The sequence below is a fragment of the Pteronotus mesoamericanus genome, unplaced genomic scaffold (assembly GCF_021234165.1).
Source record: "Pteronotus mesoamericanus isolate MK-2021 breed Mesoamerican mustached bat unplaced genomic scaffold, CSHL_Meso_final scaffold_31, whole genome shotgun sequence".
NCBI classification, from domain to species: domain Eukaryota; kingdom Metazoa; phylum Chordata; class Mammalia; order Chiroptera; family Mormoopidae; genus Pteronotus; species Pteronotus mesoamericanus.
The window spans coordinates 12,277,870-12,293,045 of record NW_026555312.1 but is presented as its reverse complement, the minus strand read 5'-3'; the positions used below and the strand labels follow the sequence as shown (position 1 = coordinate 12,293,045).

At 37.7% G+C, this 15,176-nt stretch overlaps 1 protein-coding gene across 3 annotated transcripts in view; it reads left to right on the top strand.

Annotated features, from left to right (window-relative positions):
- The window catches only part of RNF144B (ring finger protein 144B), a 161,847-nt gene that overhangs the window by 63,786 nt on the left and 82,885 nt on the right, over positions 1–15,176 (top strand). The window contains exon 4 of one of the 3 annotated variants that reach the window (XM_054591836.1): positions 452–549. The exons of 1 other annotated variant lie outside the window; for it this stretch is intronic. The gene's annotated coding sequence lies outside the window, so the exon portion shown is untranslated. Of the gene's footprint in view, positions 1–451; positions 550–4,592; positions 4,948–15,176 lie in introns of those variants that run through there. One more of the 3 variants, XM_054591840.1, reaches the window with a different exon arrangement.

Sequence of the window (15,176 nt, the reverse complement as noted above, 5' to 3'; positions counted from 1 at the left end):
ATTTTATGCTTTGTTTATATCCAACACTACTTGCTTTTGTCACTCAAATTACAGATTTTTAAAAAAAATGTCCATTAGAAATATACAACTTTGCTATTAACTGGGGTCTAAGTATACCTGGATGCAAAGGTGGTAACTGCTTAATTGGTGTGATTTCAGTGGCGCTCCCTGCCAATTCTAAAATTGGTGCCATTTGAAAGACTTAGTTACTCCTTGTGTTAGTTTGCTAGAGCTGCTATGGCAAAGTACCATAGCCTAGGTGGCTTAGACAACATAGATTTGTTTTCTCATAGTCCCGGAGGCTGTAAGTCTGAGATCAAGGTGTCAGCAGGGTTGAATTCTTTTGAGGCCTCTCTCTCTCGGGCTTGTCGAAGGCCGAAGGCCGTTGTCTCCCTGCGTCCTCACATGTTCTCCCTTCTGGATTTATTTGTGTTCTAATCTCTTCTTACAGGGACAGCAGTGTTATTGGATTAGAACCCACCCTAATGACCTCATTTAACTTAATCGCCTCTTTAAAGACCCTATCTTTAAAGATATTCACATTCTGAGGTAAGGGGTTGGGGAGTCGGGGCGGGGGTGGGGAGGGGGCGGGCGGAGCTAGAACTTCAACATATGAATTTTGGAGAGACACTGTTCAGCTGATAACCCTCCTTCAGGGAGTCTAGATATACATTTTCACCAGGCATTACCTAGGAGGGGCAATAACTGGTCACGTTCTTTAGTTTGTCTTACTAACTCTATGGTCATTGCTTTGAGGCAATAGTGTGCCTCCTCTAGGATGGTTTGAGATGATTTATGCTGCAGTAGTCCCTTTCTCTTTGTATACCTGCTATTCAGTGTGATGTAGAAGAATCTGTCTCTGTTATTGGCTTAGGGTTATGTTAAAAAAAAGACCTGGCTTTAAAAGCATACTTCGCCAAGAAGGGGTAAGGATATGGTGCACTGAATGAATATCGCTTGATTGTAAGCCCAGGGAGGGGCACACATCCTTTTGCTCCTTTCTCATTTCCTCCTTCTTATAATCTTGGATATAGATGGCTGGAGTTTCAGCAGACATCTTGGATCATAAAGTGAAAAGAATTAAATACTTAAACATAAGACTTAAAGTCATAAAACTAGAAAAAAAACTTAGGGTAAAGGCTCCTTGACAATGGCATTGACAATGATTTTTTTAGCTATGCTACCCAAAGCAAAAGCAACAGAGCAAAAATTGCTAAGTGGGACTACATCAGATTAGAAAGCTGCATAGCAAAAAGGAACAATAAAAAAATGGAAGACAACATATGGTATGGGAGAAAATATTTGTAAATCATGTATCTGATAAGGGGTTAATCCCAAAATATATACAGAATTCATACAACTGAGCAACGCCCCTTCCCCGCCCTGCCCCTGCCACAATCCAATTAAAAATGAGCAGAGGAACTGAATAGACATTCTTAAAGAGGAAGACTTACAAATGGCCAACAGGTACATGAAAAGATGCTCAACATCACTAAATATCATGGAAATTCAAATCAAAACTATAATGAGATATTGCTTCACACCTGTTGGAATCACTCTTATCAAAAAAGACAAGAAGTAAGGTTGGCGAGCATGTGGAGAAAGGCAACCCTTGTGCACTATACGTGCAGCCACTGCAGAAAAGAGCATAGAGATTCCTCAAAAAATTAAATAGAGAACTACCATATGATCCAGAAATCCCACTTCCTGGTATATATGTCAAAAAGGAAGTGAAAACAGGATATTAAGAGATATCTGCATTTCCATGACCATTGCAGTACTATTTACAATAGCCAACATATGGAAACAACTGTGTTCATCAACAGATAAAAGAATAAAAAAGATACATTACACACACACTCACACACAGGAATATTATTTAGCATGAGAAAGAAGGGAAATCCTAAAATTTGTGTCAACATGGATGGCCCTTGAGGGCATTATGTTTAGTGAAATAAGTCAGAAGAGAAAGACAAATCCTATATGGTATCACTTGTGTATGGAATCTGAAAAAGCTGAACTCATAGAGAGAGTAGGACGGTGGTTACCAGGGGTTGGAGGGTGGGGAAAGGGGGCGATATTGGTAAAAGGGTACAAACTTTCAGTTACAAGATGAGCTAAGTTTGAAGATCTAATGTACAGCAGGAGATTATAGTTAACAATACTATATTATATATTTGAAAGGTGCTAAGATAATAAATCTTAAATCTTACTACAAAAAAGAAATGGTAATTGTGTGAGGTGATGAAGGTATTAGCTACAGTTATGGTAGTTATCATTTTGTAGTATATAAGTGTATCAAATCACATGTACACCTTAAACTTATACAATATTGTATGTCAGGGATATCTCAGTGAAGCTGGAGAAAAAAATACTACTTTAGAAATATCAGTACATGAATACTTCTGAAAAGCGCTAGCATTTTTTTGAGGTACAATTGACCTATAGCATTATATTAGTTTCAGATGTACAATATAACAGTTTCATGTTTGTGTACATTGTGAAATGATCACCACAGTAAGTCTAATTACCATCTAAAGAGCACTAACTTTTGTGCATATTTTTTTTCTATTGAGATTGTGATTTTGTGGTGACGTTTGCTTGGATTGTCATTTAGTCATTTGTATTTGTAAAAACATCTTATTTTAGCTAATTATCTTTTAAATTGAACCGTACCAATTTAACTCTGTTTTTTATTTAAAATGCCTGGCTCCTCCCTATCCCTTCTAAATCTTTAGGTTTGTTAGTAACCTAGCTTTCGGTTACTTCTAGATTATGTTGTGTATTCTAATGAAAATGGTGAATCATTCTCATATTTGAGTATTTGCGTATCTAATGCAATTTATTCCTATAGAGTTATCTAGTTAGCAAAACAAAGAAAATTTTGAATTATTAAGGGGTGAATAAAGTATTTTCTGTTACAGCTTCAATATTTTTTCTTTCTTCCTCCCTTTTTATTGTTGTTCAAGTACAGTTGTTTCCAGTTTCAATATTCTTGTACTTTATATGAATAATCATTTAGGCCAAAAAAATCTCAACAGATCCATAAGCTGGACTTACAGCCCATGACATTCTAGGTTCTTAAAGAATGAGACTGGAAATGGGACAGAGGAATCCTGTCATTGCCACCATCTCTTACAGGACTCATGAGAGGAATAAAAAGGAGTATTACTTTACCCTGTATGCAGCAAACGCCAAGATTTAGTTTGGGTAAAAAAAAATACAAATAAGTTAAAAGTTCGATAATTTGTGTGAGAGGGTTATTTTGACTCATTTATAGAAAAGTAACATATTGCTAACATTCAAAAGGGGCTTCATCCAGCCAGATCTAGTGTGGTAAGTTATTTGGGTTTGTTGGGACTAGGGGTTTTTTGGGACACAGATATTTTAGTGCTGAAACAGGGAAACTCCCAAGCAAATTGAGACAAGTCAATCACCATATGGTTGGTCTGACCAGGGCAGCAGCTCTTATGTTCTCAGGGACTTGTCTGAGAATGTATATTGGAGCCCACCGATACACTGAAATGCCCCCCAAAAGACTCAGTCTCAGCAGCTCCCATAATAAGCATAACAACAGTATTTGCAAATAGTCCAGGATTTGTAATCTTTCTCCTAATGAAAACCCTAAGATGAAAGTGCATACAGATGCGTGTGCCTCATTGCCAAGTCTCACCTGGTGGAGACTTTACCTGAGGAGGAGGTATCCTTTCTTATCTAAGGCAAATTCTGTTCTTGCACTCATGTTCCACTTCCTTCCCATCCTTTCAATGGCCTTGTACTATAATTTATCCTGTCATTCTCCAGTATCTTCTCTGTGTTTCACATTTGCTCTTAAACATGCATTAAAAAATGTATTCGATTAATTTCACATCCCTCTGTGGGTACCAATCTATTTCCTCTTTGTTATAATCAAATTTCTTGACCATGCTGTCTACTTGCCATCTTTATTTCCTTACCTCCCGCATACTTTTCAGCCCATTCCAAACTGGCATTTATCTCTTCCACTTTCTGTAGCTTCTCTTGTTCAAATTGTCATTCACTTCTAATATCATCAATCCAATGGACTAGTGTGGTCTTTTAAAAAAAAAACAAACATTTTATTTATTTATCTTTAGAGAGGGAGAGGGGAAGGGAGGGAGAAAGACAGGGAGAGAAACATCAATGTGTGAGAGATACATTGATTGGTTGCCGATCGGTTGCCTCTTACACACCCCCAAATGGGGACCTGGCCCACAGCCCAGGCATGTGCCTTGACTGGGAATCAAACCTGCAGCCTTTCAGTTCTCAGGCCAGCACTCTATCCACTGAACCACACCAGCCAGGGCCAATAAACTAGTTTGGTCTTCACTTTGATCTTTTACCAGCATTTGATTCTGTAGTCTTCTCTTTGTTTCTCAGAGCTTTCTCTTACTTTGGCTTCATGTACTATTATTGACTTAGTACCTTGGTTTTCCTCCTAACTCTTCCCTTCCCCTGCCTTGCCTTCCCTTCCCTTCCTCCCTCTTCCTCCCTCCCTCCCTCCCTCTTGCCATTTCTTTCTTTTTTTTATCCTTTGCTATCTCTTTTGTTGTTATCACTTTTTCCTTTATGAGCGTTCCTAAGGGATTAGGTTCTAAGCGCTCTTCATCTCAAACTTAAATTACTTAGGTTATATCATTCACCTTCATGGCTTCAATAGCCATGAATAAGCAGACTCTTCCTAAATCAGATTTGGTGACAGACTTGTCACCAAAGAGCCTACTAGACATTTTCACTTGTATAGCCTACCTTGAATTAAATATGCTTATATTTGAACTTGTGTTTATCCACCTCATTGTTCTTATCAGAAACATGGGAGTAAACATGAGTTCTTGGCCCCTCACATCTCCAAAAAAGGCTTCTGGAGATGTGAGATACTCCTATCAAGACACCCAGGGAGATACTGCAGCCACCATGACGACTGCTCTGGTAAGACTAATAGGAACTAATTCACTAGTCTTACCAGTTCTGACTTTTAAGTGACGTGTGAAGCTGTTTACTTTTCTCCTACCCCATTGCTACCACCAGCAGCATTTCTCACCTGAACTAGTAAAAACAGATTCTCACCTAGAAGCACCTGGTTAAGTTTTGCTTCTGGTCACCCTACTTCAACACTGCAGCCAGAGTGATAATTAAACAAAAACCTGGTAATGTCAAGTTGCTTAAAAAGGCTTCCCATGGTCTTTTAGTTTAATTCCTAAATTTACAGATTCCTTCTTATCATCTTGTCAAATTCCTTCCCTCTAATCTCAAAGCACTTGCCCTCAAACTTTTTGTAATCCAGCCTTAAGAAATTCTCTAAATCTCTCAAATGGACTATGTTTTTCTTCCCTTTGTTCTTTAAACATTCAATTTTCTCTGCTTTGAAACTCTTTTCCTATTTATTTACTGACTCCTATTTGTCCAAATCTCAGCTTAAATGTCACTTCAACAAGCCTTTCCTCACCCTGTGGACCAGTAGTTACCAGTCCTTGGGTCCGTAGTAGACTCAGTGAGGAATATTTTACAGTACGAGTGACCCAGTTTAACAGCGTTGGGATGGAGTGTGAATCAGAATCAGCTGCAGGGCTTGTTGAACCCACAGGGTAACGCTGATGCTGCTGGCGTGGGGACTGCACTTGTAAATCATTGCTCTAGATTAGACTAAGTTTAGGCTCCAGCTAAGTGTTTTCCTAGCAATTGTGCATCTCTTAGCACACAATTATTGTCACTTTAAAAAACTGCCTTTCCTGCTAGAAAGGAAAGATAATCTTTGTGAGGTCAGGCACCCTTACTGTCTTGTTTATGTTTGTATCCTTGGGGTCTAATACTGTGCCTGGCACATAATAAGGATTTATTTAATATTTGCTCAATGAATAAATAAAATGCTATGTTTGAGTAAGAAGGTATTCAGATTAATTATGAATGAATTATGGCAGTAATAATATGAAATAAGATTAGAGTTTGCCCTATGTATCTATCTTTAACTTGTTTCAACTTTGTTCCTTGGTTAACTAGTTTTTCAAAATCTTTGAGGGCATTCCTTGTATGTGCCTCAAAGTATTTCTGTACTCTAATCCTTCTTATCACTACTCTTAACATATATAAATAAGCAACAAGTGAATATATTTTGGCTAATTATGATATAAGACAATTCCATGAAAATCTGACACTTATTTTTAATGTGTACATGTGTGCTTACATGTTTGAGTGTATGGCGGAATATATTTTAGAAATGCCTTAGGGGAGAGGAGAATCAAAGAAGACCAGAAGTTGTGCATTGTGTAGCGATCCATTGCCAAGAATTTTAATTCTTTAGAATTGACCAAGCAGCGACTTCCTTCGGCCCTGAGAGGGTTGTTATAGAAATTATCCTGGGGGGTGTTCTGAAATGGGTTAAAATCCTTTTATTGCCTGCACACTATCTTGAATTTCCTATTTCCTGAGTGAAGGACAAGCATAAATCACAATGTCTGTTTATGAAATATTATATGCTTATTTATTTGTCATTTATTGAATATTTACTGTATGTAACATAATCCTCGAAATAAAAGACACACATTCTGTCCTCATTTATATTTTAGTACTGGAGACATGTAAGGCCCCCTTTCTGGACAAGTGCATGCCTACTGTACTGCATTTCAGTAAGGATATCAGCCTAGGGGTGGAAAGCTTAATGCAGGCTATCTCTTGTGTGTGCATCATACCTAGGGGTACATTCTGACACATAGACTTATTTAAAGAACTGCCAAGTAAAGAAGTTTATTGGACTGTTCAATCCTTGGGGATTCATGAACGAGATTCAACTGCATCACACACACAGGAAAATGTGCAAAATTTTGTGTCCATGTATGTATATGAATCTTGTGAAGGAAGAGTTCATACTTGTATCATATTCCCAAAAGAGTCTATGATTTCAACAAGGATTAGAACCATTGCTCTAATGTGTAAACTGATGGAGAAGGAAGTGATCCTCTGGTTAGAGCTGCTACCAGGACTTCCCCAGGACTTTAATGTAAGCTGTGGCGTAAGATGCTACATTAAAAAGTGTTTTAAAATCAAGCCATACTTTGCATATTCTAGAGTATCTCAGTAGAGAAACTTCGGTTGAATTACTTTGCAAAACAAAATTTAAGGAAAATATCTGTATTTGTAAGTTCTGGTTTTTGTATAGAACACTCCTATCGAGACACCCAGAGAGATACTACTGCAGCCACTGAGACGACTGCTCTGGTGAACTCTGCTCAGACTTATCATTTAGTTTGTGAGGACTATGTACCAGAGGCTCTCTGTCGATTTTTCTGATTTTTGCACCAATTATACATGGCAGTTATTACCTGCATTTTCTAAGTGAGGGGACCAAGGCTCGGAGAGACTAGGAAACTTGACTTTGGATGGAACAGCTTCTTGTTCTCTGGAGCTGAGATTGGAACCCAGCATTGGCAGATTAAAAAGTTTATGATCTGTCTGTAGCATGGCGCTGATTTACTTTACGGTAATGTAGTTCAATCCAGTTGTTTCTGATTTCAAACAACTGAAATAGATTTGAACTAGATTTAACAAAAATTTGTTATAAGCACAAGAAGTGTCTTTAGTAGCTCAAAGATAGTAATGCATGTGGCTTCCAAAAGGAACTATAACAGAACCGTTAAACCATTCTCTTTCTCTGACTCTTACCTCTTTCTCTTGCACATTGGCTCTGTTCTCCCTCGGGCTTTTTCTGCTCTCATATAGATGATGGAATATAGCTGCTGCACGGCTTCAACCAAGCACAGGTATTAGCTGTCCCTAACCCGATTCCAAATGCCTGGTAGAAAATCTGACTGGCTCTGTTCCAGACAAACATCCATTCTGGGTCCAACCAGCTTTAGCTAACGAGGCAGAATTACATTGTCTAAACCTGGCTGCCATGGGATTTGGAGGCACCATCCTTTTCTGGTAGAATGTCTGACTCCTGTCTTTTCTTACTCATCTGGTTTGACTATTGCCCATTCTGGATATTCTAACTGTTACATGGAGACGTTTAAGGATTCCCTTCCAGGTTTGACCCATGATTATAGCTCTTTGAAGAGAAAGCAAGACTAGGACAGGCTTGGCCAATATGTTGTCATGGCTCCTAAGGAAGAAGGTCAGGTCGCAGCACCAAGTGACATACATGCACACTTTTTATATTCTTCTGCAGCTGTAAAGAAAAGGAAACTTAAGAGCAAATGTTGTTACATATTTTTTATAGGTAGCCCAAACTTAGGGCATTAAGTGTTCCAAAAGCTTGCTTGCAGGTAAGTTAAGTTGTTTAGAATTTGGAACTCATTTTACTTTAGAAACAGTATTATACATGCTAGTTTAGGTTTCTAGCCAAACTGCAAATGAGCCTTTGGTCTGCAACATAGCTGAAATGGCAACTATAATCTTGAATTTTTCTTGCCTTTAAAATTGGGGTCTCGACTCTTGTGTCTAAAGCCCTAGTTCATTAGCTTCCTGAATACCAATCCCACTGAACTTGTCTCAAGTTTGATACTCTCTGGAAGCTCTATTCTCTTTTCCGCTGAAGCAGGTAAGGAGAATGGTGTGCTGGTGAAGGATGGGTGTGGGCTCCAGGTATTGAAAGATGAAGGGGTGCTAGATGCCACAAAAATGAAGGGCAGGGTAGAGTAGAGAGTAGTGAGTTTGGCTGTCTTTAGTGAATCCCATAGGAAAGATAGGGGAGTCTGGAGAGGAGGACTTGAGAGGGTAGAATGACTAACTGCAACATTTGATAAATACCTATTGTCATTAGTCAATGCCTTTGTTTAAAATGTTAACTGCTTTTCTCTTGCGTGTGATTCTTTGAGTTGTCCTTTCCTCTAGATCAGCTTGCAGTAAATGAATGAATAATTTTGCAGCAATTCCCATTTGTTTAGCTGAATCCTTGAAGTGACCGACCAGGGATGAGGTGCCATGGCTGCACAGCAGTCCGGCCAGGGGCCAGGTAATGGGAAGGCGTTTACTGGCCTCTAAGTACGTGGCTGTATAATGTAATCACAGGCCCTGCATACATTGCTTTCGTGTATGATTCTGTTACCTTTTCTGACTTGGACCCGGAACTCTTTGCATTCTTAGCAAACAGGTGGACAAAAAGGTTGAAAGAGGATCTCTTATTAAAATAGTCTGAGTCATTTTTTTTGACTGTTTACTCTTCCAGGAAATTTGCCCCTTCCTTCTTGGAGAAGGCAAGTGCTGAGAACTAATGTACTCAGACTTGTTGGACTCTCTTCCCAATATATATTTTATATTTTTCTTTTTGGTCAAGATTGGGCTTTTGCTAAGATAAGAGTAGTGTCTAATGTGTATTGCCATAACACCTGGCCTTTTGCCCTAAGTAGATGTTTAAAAATAGAATTAAAAGTTTTGCATCAACCTTCTATTTTTGCCCTCCTTCCAAAAAAAGGTTCTGATTCGAAAACAAGGAGAGCTCGATTTCACCTATAACTTTATTTTGGGAGGCATGGGTGCTCTGGCAGAAAGTCACTTGACTTGGTCATTAGGTTCTAGTCCAAGCTATACGAGTAACTGCCTGTTTGTCCTTAAGGAAGGTGTTTCATTTTTTAGTGCTCAGGTTTTTCATCTGTAAAAACAGAATGGTAAAACTTCACCTGAAAAGTTGTTATGAGTATTCAATGAGACGATGTTTGTGGAAGCACCCAGATGAGGTAGCATTGCTGTAGTAATAGAGGTTTTGATTCGTTTCCAGAGGTTAGAATTAGCCATCCTCTGTAACTAAACAGTTTATAATGAGCAAAGAGTAGTTCATGTACAGATTTATTATTGTAAACCTAGGGTATTGTGCTCAATACCTTCCATTCAGTTCTTGCAGAATAGTGGTAGTAATATTCACGCCTTTGTCATTTCATCCTCCATTTGATATTCGAATGCGGTATAAAGTGAAGCATAGTGTAATTCAGGGCACACTGGGGCTCACAATGTCTTCATCTTGCTCACTGGGGACATTGACTGTGAAGTCATTATGCTTTCTGGTAAGAGGCACAAACTGGTACGCAGTTGAACGTACAGCTGAACAGCCTCAGCTAAAACGGTCAGCATGAACAGGGCAGCCAGCCACCCCAGGTGACAGCATTTTTTGAGGGCGATGGTTTCTGCTTTCTCATCTTTGGTTTTTGCAGCCGTAGGTAGGTACTGCAACATCTATATTGTCCAAGGTCTCATGGGAGTATGTATAAAAATTGCAGGCTGAAAAGATTGGAATTATTTCTCCCAGAATTTAGGTAACAACATGTAAATAATAACATTGGTCACTCTGAACAGTTTTGTCTCTGTTGGTCAAAGAGGATACAATCTGGAATTCTTATTTTCCATATAACTACTGAGGAGGAGAGCTTTAGCCTGTGTGTGTATATTAGGTCATAGGAAAGGAAAACAGGTGCTTGAAAGGGCCCCCTAATCCCCACAGAATGACCTAGAGGCCTTGCACCAAAGTTCCTATCATTTGTCTTGATTTGATCTCACCGTTACCTGGGAAGACAAATGAGTCTCTCCTCCTTACCCCATTTTTCAGGTCTCACATGACTGAACTGTTTATCTTTATTCACTAATGCTTATCAGAGCACTTATAAAATATCTAAATCTAAAGGTAAAATCCAAAAGTATTAATATGTCAGTAATGAGCCTCTTTGGGTTTAAGAAAGCACTGGATGTTACTCACAATTAGGAATAAGGTAGAGTTGACTTTCTGTGATTATCTTTGGCTTTTATTAGAACTTGAAAAAGTTTGTAAATAAGTAGCTTTAAAGTTTCTTCCTTTCTTAAATAATAGAATGTCTTGGTTGCAAACATTTTTTCTGCCATCAACAAAACTTACCTGTTACCCATCTCTTTACCTTTGCTCATGTACTTCCTTATGCCCAGACTCTTCCCTCATGGCTTTGCATACTTTGCATTACGCTCTCCCCATTCTGCAGGGCTGGGCTCACGAAGCTGCCATCTTGGATCGGCATCAGCACTGCTGTGACTATTCATATGTTTGCCTTTTTCTGTACCACTTGAAGTCTTATGTTTTATTTATCTTTGTATTCCCAGCATCAGATAAAGAACTTGGTAGGTAATGTGAGTTTAGCAAATGTTCATTGAATGAAGGAATAGTGCTGTAATAGGGTAAGAGCATTGTACTAAGGGAGGAAGACCAGAGGAGGCTATTTAAACACATGGCAGAGGAAGAAGGAAGGGGAGGTGTCCCAGAGAAAATATACTTTGAGTGACATTTTGGAGAATGGGCAGCTATATGTTAGGTGAAGAGAGTGGGGAAGAGTGGCCTGGGCGTATGGAGAACCAGAAGAATTTGTGAATGAGAAATTTGGGTGCCTGAAATAGTTTAGTGGATCTAGAACTTAGATGTAAAATAAAAAGGGGAAAAGATGAATCTGAAAAGGGTCAGCAAGTTATATGTTACTTTGAATTTTGTGCCAATTTAAAAAAATCACTTAGGTTATTAGCCAGAATAATCTCTGTGTTGCCCTGATCAATTGTATAATGCCAGGTAGGATTAGGTCTTAAGAGGTTAGGCTATTTGATTAGGTGAGTTATTATTTCATTGCTGTTTTTATATAACAGTTCCTCCAAAGTAAATGGATGGGCATATGAGTCTGTGTTTAAAACATAAAATTATCTGAAATCAAAAACTGAAATCTTAGAAGTTTTAGTGGCTTATTCTTGACTTAGAGGTAAAAAATGTTAGTCTTAATTGATCTTGAGACAACTTTATAGCTGAATCTATGTTTTAACAAGAATTTCCTGGTATATTAGTTGCTAACCATTTAAAAATGTGATACTTATAAAAAGTTTGTAATTAGATAAACTTAGACTCTTTTTTATAGTGTCTACTTTTATGAATATTAAAAGAGAGAAGGTATGCAAAATGTCTACTAAGTACTGTGCCTGGCACGCAGTAGGTGCTCAAGAAAATAACCTGTTTCTTCCTCAGACTCACCAGACCCAAGGAAGCTTCTGCTCTATCTCTTGAACTTGCAGGTGAAACTTTAAGATAACAACACCCAGCCTCCACATGTATATATATTTTAAAATAAAAAGATGTCTATTGATTTTAGAGAGATAGGGAGAGGAAAAGAGAGAGAGAAACATCGATATGAGAGAGAAACATTGACTGATTGTCTCCCATATATGTCCCGACCAGAGATGAAGCCCACAGCATAGGTGTGTGCCTTGGCTAGAAATCGATCCTGCAACCCCTTGGTGGGTGGGACTATGCTCCAATCAACTGACCCACAGCTGCCAGGGCTCCCCATGCACCTCAATTAAATATCTGCTAATTATTTTGTAGGAGTTTGGAATTTCCTTTGTGATTTTTCAAAAGATTTCCTCTCTTAAATATTCTCATTGTCTGAGTCTTAGGTCACAAGGCTGATCTGATTTGAGTACAGAATCTTCAAAGCCTTGGTGGGACCAAATATTTTAGCAGTTACTTGCATATAAGGTAGTTCTAGGCCCTTTCAACTCACAGTTTCAGTGGTCACACTGAAATACTCTTGACATGTTAAGGAAGTGTTTTTCTCTTGGATTGGTAGGTGGTGGTAGGTTTGCCTGATTCCTACTAATGCCGAACGGGAACTGAGATGCCAAGTTGGAAAATGAAAACTTAAACTGGGTGTTTGTTGAGGAGCATTTAGGAGTATTCCATGCCTTTGGTTTGTTGTGATTAAATTCCATGATGATTCAATCATCTGGCTGTTAAAGATAATTAATGGCCTTATTTTGTACTTAGAGGTATACTGGTTCCAGATTTACAGGTCAGAATGCATTTTGCAATGGGAACACTGAAACATGAATAATTGTTCCTGAGTTAGCCTTTAGGTGAGCACAGCGGGTTACCTGGTTACATCACCAAGGCGTCTTTCAGGGAATATTTCTTTGGAGATGTACAATTTTCCAAACCCCAGTTACTGGAAATAATAGAATTATTATCCTAGTTGTCCAACACAAAGCTATAACAAATATAAAAAGTAGCCCTGGCCAGGTGGCTCAACTGACTGGAGCGTTGTCCCCTGCACCAAGGGACTGCAGGTTATATCCCCTGTCAGGGCACATACCTGTGTTGTGGGTTAGATCTCTGGTCAGGGTGTGTATGGAAGGCAAGTGGTTGATATTTCTCTCTCACATTGGTGCTTCTCTGTCTCTCTCTCTGCCTTCCTCTTCCTCTAAAATCAATTAAAAATATCTTTGGGTGAGGATTAAAACAATTAAGGTGGGTGGAGGCGGAAGAGGATATGGGGGAAATAAAAGGTAATGGAAAAATACAATAAAAATAAATTTAAAAAAATTGAAAAGTAGACTTTGTTTAGATCACGCTCCCTAATCATAATCAAATTAAATTAGAAGCTAATATTAAAGATATGAACAAAAAACTGTTACTTGGAAATTAAGAGAAAAATGCTGTCCCAGAAAAACTTTTGATCAAAGAGCACATCAGAGGAATGATAGGTTCTTCAGAAAGTGATAAAAAAGTTTACTTTATACCTAGATCTTTAGGGTATATCACATACCCAAACCTTGACTCAGAAAAATTTATAACAGTGACTATTTTTTTTTTATTCATGAAGAAAAAACCAGCAAAATACCTGGCCCCTCAAAAAAAAAAAAAAAGCAAATGATAAAATTAAAAGTTGGAATTAATGGAATAGAAAAACAAATAGAAAGATTAAACAAGACTGACCTGAAAAAAAGAGTGAAAATTTACAAGGTTAGGAATGAAAAAACAGACACAACCACAAAAATAGGAGAATTGGAAAGAATTATAAGAATTATATGTGGAGATGAGGGGCAAAACTCAATAGAAACAAATTTGGAAATGGGGAAGAAATAGACAATTTTATAAGTGAAATACAAATGATCAATATTGACTCATGCAGAAAATGCACACAGACCAATTACTGTGGAAGTCCTCATTTGTGCTTGTTTGACATTGGTTCTGGACTTTCTTGTATTTTTAAGGAAGTATTATTTTTAAACTTACTAAAATAAGATTGGATAATAGTCCTCCAACTTCTAATATCAGATTTTACTATGATCTCCTCTAACAGCATGCTCTGAAAGGCATTTTTACTTTAACACATGTTTAAAGGTGAAAGATGACAAGTATGACCCTGTGTTTTTTTCCCTCCATTCTCTTGAAATGCAAGTTTACCTACAACTCTCTTTAAAGAACAGCATGCAAAGCACTTGCTGGTAAAATGAAATATGTTCCTACGTTGATGGCTAAGGGTAACTAATGCATTTCAGTCTTGAGGGTGGTGGAAGGATTTGCTGCTGCTAATTGTGTTTCTACTTGGGTTTTAGTTAGTTGTGCTGTGGCCCCCAAGGTGGCTTGCAAGAAGTGTGCGGCCGCCAGGCTGACTGTTGGTAAGGTCAGTTGCTAGTGTGGAAAGTCTGAATGCTCTTGGCGCAGTGGTTTTGTCTTGGTGCAGTCATTTTTGTATAATATAAATCTGTAGCTCTTTATTTTATTGTTTATTAACTTCAAAATTTATTTTGGAATAACCTCCTCTGGCAGAAAATGAGCTAAAGAAGTACAAAGTTTAATGAAAAATTAATCATGGAATTTCTGGTTTTTAAGAAAGATGATGATGAATGTGTAAGTCATATATCTACTGAAGCAGCATCAGTATTTTAAAAAGTTTATAACAATTTTAAGAGCACTTTACACAAAGGCCAAAATTTAACACGTGCAACTGCAGAAGTTGCCATTCCATTTCATTCTGTGAAGCATGACTTTTCATTTAGATCAAATGACTCCTTAAATCTATTTCACCCATTTTCAATTTTAAGTTTTCTTATACATATAAGAAAAGTGAAGTAGTCACTGTTAATCTGTTGGTGCCATTAGCAGAAGAGAAATTTTCACAGAGTATACTGGTTATAAAAAATATTACCAGATTGTTTAAATAGAAATTCAACTGATTTTTTTCCTGAATGGTTTAATTTTTTCCATAAGTCATGGAAGAAAAGTACAGCTTTTATAACAATCATTCTACTGAAATGTAATTATTTAAAATTGTGAATTGTATTTTAAATTTATTTTAAAGTTTATTATCAAAAATTTAAAAAGAATTTTAAACAGCTTTATTGAGGTAAATTTTATATACTAGATATTTCACGCATTTTAAGTGTTCGGT